Source organism: Telmatherina bonti (genome assembly GCF_933228915.1).
Source record: "Telmatherina bonti genome assembly, chromosome: 18".
Taxonomy (NCBI): Eukaryota; Metazoa; Chordata; class Actinopteri; order Atheriniformes; family Telmatherinidae; genus Telmatherina; species Telmatherina bonti.
This window is the reverse complement of record NC_136616.1, coordinates 19,676,294-19,686,987: the sequence shown is the minus strand read 5'-3', so window position 1 is coordinate 19,686,987 and position 10,694 is coordinate 19,676,294.

Here is a 10,694-nt window from a genome sequence, read left to right as displayed (position 1 = left end):
ATGTGGTCAAACAAGCTTTGAATGTTACTGAGAGAGACCAAGAACAAAACAAATCATCGCAGAGAATACAGAGAGAAAAGTGGGAAAGGCCAAATTAACAGCGTGACACATTCTGGGGAAAAAAAAAAAAAAAAAAAAACACTGGTGAGCTCTGCAGCAATCTAAACCTTATAATCACACGTTTCTTTCCACAGTAAAGAGAGAAAAAAAAAGCTCTTTGCAACTTTCAGCCAAGTGGAAAACATTCTTTAGGAAGTAAACATATCATATAATAAGTCTGCTATAAGGTAAATACTTCACAAAAGCAAGAACAGATTCAACGCTTCAGCCTTATAAGGAGAACCTGTTCCAGAATGATGGGGATGTTCGAGTTTTAGGTTTAGGAAATATACCACTTGTTTACATCCAACCAACTTCAGCATAGTTCATCTGACAAAGCTTCACAGTACAGCGGGGCAGCGACCCAAAACTCACAGCGAAGGATACCCAAGAACATTTGAAGGTAAACTAGACTTTCTAAAGTGGTTTGATTTCAAACCAACCGATGTGTGTTTAATTAGCATGAGACAAATACAAAGGCAGAAATACACCACATTAAAAAAAAAAAAAAAAAAAGAAAAGAATTATCTGAAGACAGCTGCAGCAAAAGGCCTGGCAAGGCTTCACAAAGGAAGAAAGCCCGTCTTTGGTGATGTTCTGTCTTCATTGCCTGTAAAGGATCTTCTACAAAGTATTTACAATGAATGCTTTATTTATGCTTACGTTAATTTGATCAATTACAAATAAGCCCCCTGAAAAAGAGCTGCAAATCCTAAACACACGCTGCCGTTTGGATTTGAATACTCTTGATGCAGTTGCCGCTTTAAGCCGAGGCTAGTTACAGTAATTCGGTCCCAAAGAGAGCCGCAGTCCTGCAGGTTTTTCAATGCATCCCTGCTCCAATACACCTGCCCAAAGTTTATGAGCCACTGTAGAACTTCACAGGCTTTTTAGATGAAGTTTATTTTCAGTCAAGTGTGTTGGAGCAGGGATACAATGAAAACCTGCAGCCCTTGTAGAGCTGAACTGAGTAGCCCAGCTGTAACCCAATGTCCATGATGCAAGCACGTGTTCTAGATAGATTCATCCATCTGTTCTTGTTTTGCACATGCTTTAACCCAGTGAATGGAAGCTGAAAATAAATGCAACATTATCACGTTGTCACCCATCTTTTGTCAGAGATCTGTCGTCAGTAACCAGTCTAAGCCCACTGCATCGAACAAGAACAGAGAAGAAATACTAACTCTGTAGCCGGAGGCTGTGGGAATACACAGACACAGAGAAGTGAAATGAGCGTGCAGGTGTTTCTGAGCCTGCATTTACTGTCGGAACCACGAAGATCAAGGCTCAGAATCATCACTGACAATCACGGTCACGGTTGTGCGTAACTTGCTCTCTCAAGTGGATGAGTGGCTGCAGATGATGCAAGGGAAAAGCACTCATCAGCGACAATGAGGTGTTTTGAAAACGAGACGTTAAAAAAAAAAAAGAGTGACTCATCCTCCCACGCTGTGACTGATCCTGATTAAAACAAGTTCTGATCAGAGATGATACACCCTTCTTTAAGTTTTGTTTTTAATATATATATTTTTTTTTATTTTACCCCCTAAAAAAGTAATTTTCTAGCTAAACGCTTTGCATACAATGCAAATGTCAGGTCATGGCTGAATTCCAAAATGACTTTAGCCTCAGAGAACTCATCTTAAAAGGTTTACATCATTCCAGTATTTTTTGCTTATTTTGCCCTCTCCCCACGGACAGTGCACTCCAGAAGCATTAATGAAATGTGGGAAGAGAAAATGAAAAACTGAGATGATTGTACAGTCTGCTGAATTAATGCTTTCCATTTCCATAATACAAACAGGGAAGTCTGCCTGTCCTTATTTACATTTTACACTGGTTAATGCTTATTGTAGTGCTGTGACATTGCGCAATAGACTTGCAATTATGCTGGCTGTCGACGCAAAATTACACCTTTGTTGCCCAGTGATGTGAGGATGCAAGTATTCAGATGATTGGCTGTACTGCTAAAGCTAACAAAAAAAAATGTTATTACAGGTTGTTGTTATATTGTTATTACAGGTTTTACCCAGCGATTTGACACATTTTGTCAATGGGGTTCTCACTGGGAGAGCTGCTTAAATCCTAACCATGTAACAGCCATTGTACAGTTTCATTATTTTTTAATATGCGGCAAAGGAACATTTATATTATAGCTGCTCTTTTCCTCTCAGAGCTTTCCTTACATGCATCACAGGCTGTGTGAAAAATAGAATTTACGCTCACAAATGCTGCAGGTCAAAATTATCACGAGCATGTAAGTAAGTGGTCACACTAAGTCTGGTCACGTTGGGTTGCAAAATGGCTAATATGCAGCAAAAGATGGGCTGATTTTTTTTTTTTTTTTAATGGTGGATATGAAAGCAGAAGAATGTATGGAAGCACAGACAAGAAGACAGTGAAGGACTAACCACGATGTGTGAGATGTGCTATATTTATCTGCTGGAGAAGTCTATTTACACCTAGGCAGGAGACTTTTGGTAACACTGGTTTATTCACACCTGCAGAGAGAATCCACACAATTTTGTTGATATGCTTACTGACTGTGAAGGAACCAGTCAATTTATTCAAGCTTCACACGATTATTAGACTGTTGTGGAGTTTTCTTATAAAGAAAAGAAAAACACATTCAAGTTTGAGTTCATCATTTCTTTACCAAATAGCAGTGTGGTGAACAGGAAATAGCCACAAAATACACATTTTTTTTCTCCTTCCGTGTCACCCAGACATCTTTTGTGTGAAATATTGGGGAAATGTAAATGCACCAAACAAATTCTGACTTGGATGAAAGAAGCGGACTCGGTCAGCCAACAAACGCAGGTTTCTGTCTGTATCAAAGTGGACCAACTACAGGAAGAATACAATACAATACAATAAGAAAGTCACTTTCTAAATTTGATGTAGTGTTGCATTGTGAGTCGTGATCGCATCAAGGGTCCTCTGCCTGAAAAAAAAAAAAAGGTTTGACCAGAACTACCAGGAGAGATCATATTTCTCCAGTTTTAGCCTCATAGTCCTCATAACAGTGTTGCATCATTAACATGCATGTCTCCCTGGCTGGGATTAGCAGTTCCTGTTCAATTGGTCATTTTTTTTGTAATACACAATAACTGTCTGTTTTAATGGAACGTTTGATTTTTTTTCATCATCTTTGCCAAGTAGTTATTAACGCCTAACCTCAACCAGGAATTTCCTAACATGCAAAACAGAATTTTACAGTCCAGCTTTTTTTTTTCATTGCTAATTCAGTTTTTATGGGACTCAAACTCAGTTTGGTTTGAGTGTCCTGCATGTGATTTCAACCACGTCAACCACCAAAACATGCTTTGTCATCTCTGAAATCAGATGCACTGGTCAGCTCATGTCTATTTCATGAAATGCAGTGAAAATTTACTCCTCTACTGATTTCAAGCTCAGAATTAAAAAAAAAAAAAAAATGTCTGTGAACAGGAAACAGTTCATAAAGTTATCACGACTGTTTCATGTTTTGCAGAGAGACTGAGCTGGAAATAATTAAAGCGTGAGATGAAAAGCTCATACCAAGCTCTTTGCCTTTTGTCAAAGTAGTCTGGTTGCTTTGAAGATGGCAAAGAAGGTTGTAGTCCAGAAAAAGATTAAGCCACAAAACCAAAAACCGCCTTGCCTGTATGTCACGCACAGCATTTTTTCTAAATATTTCTAGAATATCTATGTTTTTTTTTTGTTTGTTTTTTTACACAAGCTGTAAAAGCATTGTCTAGTTGCATGAAAATCTGACAAATAGGTGCCTTTATAATTTAGATTATGTTTGCGTGTAAATTTCACTGTTTGCCATGAGACTAGGACTTGCAGTTAAACTGGACTGTATTACAATTACTGTAGTAAAGAATACAACTTATAGCCCACTTTATTTTACATATAAACATTAGTTTAGCTGTTTTGTTTATACTAGAATATGTATCACATTTATACAAAATGTTCTTCCCTTTGATCACAGTTCTGTTTGTTCAATATATATTCAGATCCTCTGACCATCAGGAAGCAACAAGCCCTACAAGTTGTTGTAGGCTACCTAATGCTGCACTTGGATCCAAAAATTATAAACAAGTTGTTACTGGGCTTTATGCATGGGCATACTGTAGAAGATTAAACATGCTAGTATAGGTGTCAATATTTTCTTTTTTGTTTTTTTGTTATTTTTTTATTTTTTAAATTACAATGGTCATTGCAAGTCAAACAGGGCCTAAAACTTAGCAGATGGGATTTAAACCATTTAAAACTCTTATTAAATATTTTTTCTCATACCATTATCTTAAGTAGCACCATGTAAAAGTTAAACCCTTAAAAGCATTGTCTAGTTACATGAAAATCTGACAGATATGTGCCTCTAGACTTTAGATTATGTTTGCATGTAAATTTCACTGTTTGCCATGAGACTAGGACTTGCAGTTAAACTGGACTTTATTACAAATATGTGTTTGTGACCCTATTTGATGGCACATGGGTACTAATTATGTTCCCTGAGTGGCACTGCATCACTTAATGGTGGATTTTCACTTCACTGATTTTCAGAAAGTCAAACAACTAAAAATGAAGTCACTCAAGTCATTCAAGTCAGATTTGTGTTCACGGCCTGGTGGGTGTGGCCTTTGTGTGAGTGTGTATGTGCATGGAGGCAGCATGGGGTGATGCTGCATCTCTAAACTTCCTCCAATATCTAGATGATTTTTGGTTCTAAGCAGGGGAAATTCAAAGAAACTTCCTTAAGACAAGTCACTAAATCCTCGAACCTGGTCTTCTGAATCAGGGAGGAACCACTCATTGCACTCATTGCATATTAATGTTATGCAAAACAGTAATAATTAGGAATGCACAATATGGGTGTTAATATTGGTATAGGCAGCTGTAAGTAATTTTTTAAATTATTGGTATTGATCACATAAGTAAAACTGGATATTACCCATTGGTATTTATTTCTGGCCATTTTTCAGCTGTGCGTGTGGGTGAGGAAAAGGAGGGCTATTTGGCCATGTGGTATTTGTTTGGGCATGTGAGAGTGATTGGGATGCAATACAGCATTGTGACACATTTAACCTAAATGGAAAAGCAATAATAATGGTGTTCAAAAATACTTAAAAAACTGTGTAATGGAAAGTTTGCGAAATGCAAATCACCATTAAGAGGGTCATGAACAATGGCAAGAAACTTTTGCTATTAACCTTCAGTTTATTTAGTAAGGATTTTTATAATCTTAAACTTAAAAAAATCCGTATGGTTAGATATTGGTTATTGTCTCTAAAGTTAATATTTGTATCAAATATCAGTATCAGTCATTTCATATCAGAGCATCCCGAATAATAATAGCATGAAGTCATGGTAAACAAATGATAAGGCATTGATAGAAAATTGTGAACAGATGGTATACATGATTTGTTATTGTAAATATTTGATCTAGTTCAGGTATGCCATTAAATTTGCACCTTCTGAGTCTGAAGTGAGATAAAGGTCATTTGTCCTTCTGTGAACTCATCCATTGCAGCTTTATTGCTAGTTCTCCATTCTGGCTTAAAAAATCTTAAACGCTGGCAATTCAGCAGTGAACTTACTACAGTGTTAACAATTTTGTAGCTGCAAGTATTTCTGTCAGCACAGTGCAGACGATTCAGATGACACTAGCAAAACTGACAGTTCTATTACAGTTCCAGCTTTGAAGTCCTGAATGCCCTGGTATTTCTTAATGAAGAGAACAGTTTTCACTTGTTGCAGAGAAATGGACAAGACACAATTTCACAAAAACTGTGCTGAACATTATCAATATTGTATTAAAAAAAAAAAAAAAAAAAGTTGATTTACTCAGAAATCTCATCTCAGGGCTTTTCTGCATTGAGTGTTTTGAAAATGGAAAGGTTTTCAAGAGAAGTCAAGATTTTTTGTTACTTGTTTACAATGGACTTTGTGGTTAAAAAAGCGGGCAAAGGTTTTGGGATGCATGTTGCTGCAGATCTGGCTTTCACTTTCAGCATTTTGTTCAGTCATACCGGTAATTGCGATCCATGCCATGACAACTATATTACTCTCCGTACTCTAATCAAATGGCAAAAATAAAGCCAACGTGGTTGTATTTACCATTAAAGTCATTGCTTTGTCTGTTCATCCCACCCTGTGATGGACTGGTGACCCATCCAGGGTGTACCCTGCCTATCGCCCAATGATAGTAGAGATAGGCTCCAACTTCCCATGACTGCTGGTTAGGTTTGGTCTCCACAGTGATAGCGCCACTCAGGCCATTCCAACTGCACGCTTCTCGGACACTCAAGCTCCCAGGACTCTGGTAGAGAACCTGAGCTTGATAGATGAGCAGCCACACGCCCTACCCTGGGGACATGGGAGGGGTGGGCAAGCTGTAATTTGACAACACACTGTTTACAAAGAATAAAAAAAGAATTTTGATTTTGATGTAATTAAAATCAATGAAAATATTGTTTAGTTAATTTGCTCAGTCCAGATTTGAATCACTCTGGTCCCTCTTTAGCTTGAAACCTGTGAACTCACATCTGTCATGTTAACCCAACGCATGCTTTTTAACTTTTACATGTACTCCACCTTGCACCTGAACCTTTCTTTTTAAGTTGTTTTAGTGTAGTCTTCAATAGTAACTTCTCTCCCTACTGCGACCATTATTTCAGGTTACTGGAGATCCAAGTCTCATTATTAAGAAACTGTTGTGGGGCGATTTACTTCACACAAACAAGTTGATGTAATCTGTCACACGCTCAGTAATGTCGCTGATGTGATCTCCATGTGGCTCACAGGAGGCATTCTAGTCAGTGGCCTCAAAACACACTGAACATATTCTGCTTCATTAGACCAGGTATTAATAATCCATTGATCACTGTTCACTGCTAGACGATGGGTTGATGGGTGGAGATGAAAAGAACAAGATAATGATTCAACCTTCCCAAAGGAGGTAGGGTAGAAAAGCTGAATGCAGTCATTACTTTTTAAATAAATCCAATATCTAATTTGTTACTGGTGCAGCAGCTGACAAAATGTTGGCATGTTGGAAAAGTAGAAAAGGGGAGACATTGGTGAAATATCCAGATATCACCATGAGTGCATTAGGATGTTGCATTTGTAGCCTAGCAACAACTCAGCTATTGACATCACAGATCACATCCATACTGTACCAAGTAAAAGATAAACCACTACCAGATTAACACATCTAAACTCATCGCTAACACTTTGGTATTCTTGTTACAGATCATCTCCTTTACAGTAGCATGTCCAGGATCTTGCTGACAAGCACTACAATAACTCCAACTTCATTTGCTCCACTCACTCTCATGTCTTCATCTGTTTATACGGTTTTAAAGCAGCACATAGACACAAGAAAATCCAGGATGTGTTTTTGCAACCATGTCTCGGTATATCACATGAAACGACATTCTCTGGTTTCTTTCTGTGTTCTAATTAGGTCTTTGAGTTTGTCCATTTTATTAGCAAACAATTTCATATTCCCATAAGTACTGTTAGAAGAAACTGTGACAGCACATTTTACTTTTTTTAAAACATTGCTTCAATATCTTTGCCACAGACTCTATAAAAGATGGACGAAGCCTCCGTGACATCATCAGTAGGTTTTTTTGAAGAGGTGAAGTGAAGCTTTGGGAGCATCACACGTGCTTTCTCTCCCGGAAAGAACAAAAATAAGGAAAATGGTAGAGTTGGGGGGGGGGGGGGGGGGGGGTTGAGCATCAGGGTGGATGATTGACATCTATCGAACTCCAACCTGTCTGTAGCTAAGAGCTAACCAAGCTAACCTGGAACAAGCAGGAGCAAACAAGCTAACGGAAGTGGGCAGGCTAAAGCTAAATCAAGCTGTTTAACTGGCTAAAAATGGCAGTTGTGCTACACTCTGTCTTCTTGCAGCAAGATACCGGGTACCTATCAGTCAAAAGCACACACACCCTTAATTGGGCGTAATTTTGAGATCAAATTACTTCTAAATGGAGGAATTTAAAAAAAAAAAAAAAAATTCAATCTCCCCACAGCTGTCATGACGGAAAACCTAACTATTAAACCTAAAATATTTATGTACCTGTAAACATGATTATTTCCACTGTGAAGTTGCTTTTTTTAACATGGGAGTCTAAGGAGATTGCTCTGTGTTGGAGCCCTTAATGGATGAGGAAGGAACTGCAACTTTTCGGCGCTTCCGCATAGACTTTACTTTTAACTGCTTGAGGTTGCTGCTTGGTCTTTGCCCAATAGTTTTCAATAAATAATGTCATAGTGTAACAACACATCATGCCTTGTTGGTAATCTGAGGTTGTATTTACCTATTTTTAATATGTAGTAAGATTTTATACCTAGTTTAATATGTATGTGCCCTCATTTACCTTCCAGACTTCATTTATATGCATCTACATGGGTATTACTATGTGTGAGAGTAAGAATCTCTTGACGCTTTCTTTGCATATTTACAGGTTTTCCTTTAAAAATGTGAATGTGCTGTTGTCACTTGCAGAATGTGCACTTTTGCTGCATATGCTGACTGCATGGCCTCAGGAGAGAAATACAACCATCCATCTAGAATGTGTAAAAAGTCGGCAGGATGGTGGGCAGGCAACCAGCCAGGCTACTCTTGGGCAACTCTTTGTAGTGTTGCCCAAGAGGTAATATGTCTCGGCATCCTCTGCTTTGTATCATACAAGAGAGACTTCAACAAGGAGTGACTCAACAACACAGAGAAGCAAAGTCCAGCACAATGGCGGTGTAGCTCAGCAAGCCTTTTTCTTTTAAACTCCCTCTGGCAAAATGCTATTTTGAGACTCCCAGTGCCTTGTTCTGCCTTTTCGCTCTGGGATTTGCAAGAAATGTTGAAGAGATCACAACATAATAGGGTTGGTTTAGAAAGATAGGTACATGGTTAAGTGAAGGGCAATTTTGTTATGAAAAGCCAGCAGCCAGCAAGCTCAGTTTAACTTAAACAAGTCAAACTAAAACATTTTGAGAAAAGTTGTGAGTTTCATGAAGTACATTAGCCCAATTTTACAGCATGTTTTTGGGCAAACTCATTTTCAGAAATATTGGTAGAATGTGTAAAAATATATATAAATAAATAACTCAAAACCAGATCAGAGTCAGCCAATGGCAAATTAGAAAATCCATACACTTAAGTAATGGATGTTCAACAAAACAATTAAAACACAAGGTGTCCTGAAATAATAAAATTAAGCATCTAATTTCTGGTGCTTGTCTGCTTTCACATTGTCTTGGTAGAGCTGTTAAAAGCTACATTTGCCACAGTCATTAAGCTCAACTGGGATGAGAAATTTGCCATATTTCAAAATAATGATTAATTTCTTTTTTGGCCCAAGTACATCAAAATCCCATTTACACCAAAAGAGCCAAGGGTAATTGGTTTGATTGAATAGAGAACTTTGCCTGGGTTTGATTTAATGTCACTCTGCATTTCATTCAAAAAGACCAAATTCTCCTGGATGTCAAAGTTCAAACTGATTGTTAGGGGTGATATTCTCCAAAACGACAACTAAACAAGAAAAAAGAAAAAGAAAATCTCCTTCGCCAACTGGCCAGGATGAAAACGGCTAGTTTGTTACAACTTAACAATGAAGCAACACCAGGTTTACACAGTCTTAAGCCTGTTCCATACTCCACGAGACGCAAGAACTGAGTTCTTGTTCTTGAGGCTGCAAGAACAAGAAAAAACGTCTTGTTCGTCAGGTCCATACATACTCCACGAGAAGCACGTCTGCAGCGGGGAGGGATCACTGCGGGGGGCAATGTCTGCTTTTATGCGCGATGAACGCGGTTGTTACGTCCGCCGAGGAGGTTGTTTTCCCCGGCGTCTTTTTGCTCAAGATAACTTAAAAGGTTACGGATGGATTTTTATAAATATTTCAAGAGTTGTTGCAAATGTAAAAATGAAGAACTGATTAAATTTTGGTGGTGATCAGGATCACCGTTTGGATCCAGGATTTTTTTTAAAGGATTCTTTAACCTTGTGCTTGGCGGAGGTTTCCGCTCTCCGCTCTGTTTTTCTAGTTTCATATTTAACGAGCAACTTCATCCGCGGCAGGGTGGGTCATGCACACGGCAGGGCGGGTTGTGCACGCGGCTGGGTCCGAGTGTTTTAATGCGGCATGTAAAAATGTTCGTACTTTCTCACCACCTCGATCAGCTGTTTTATCAAAACAATTTGTTTTGCCGGCAACAGTAAAAACGCGGAAGCAGCAACTCCGCTTCATTCTTTCTCCGTGTTAATGACGCCCACCTCCAATGTCCGACCAATCACACGATACTTCTTGCAGCCCTTCAAGAAAAAAGTTCTGCCAGCCCGGTGTGTCAAGAACTGTCCTCAAACACGTCCGCGAGAACAAAATGACGTCATTTTCTTCTCGGAGCTTCGAGAACAAGAAAAAAGTTCTCGCTTCTCGTGGAGTATGTAACAGGCTTTAGGGTTTCTGTATTTACCTTGGTGTTCAAAACTAATCTGATTCTCCCAAGAAGCTGTCCAGTATGAGCAGCAAGAGAGACACCGAGCTATCAAACATTTTGCACTACAACAATGGCGGGCATTGGATCTTTTTGGA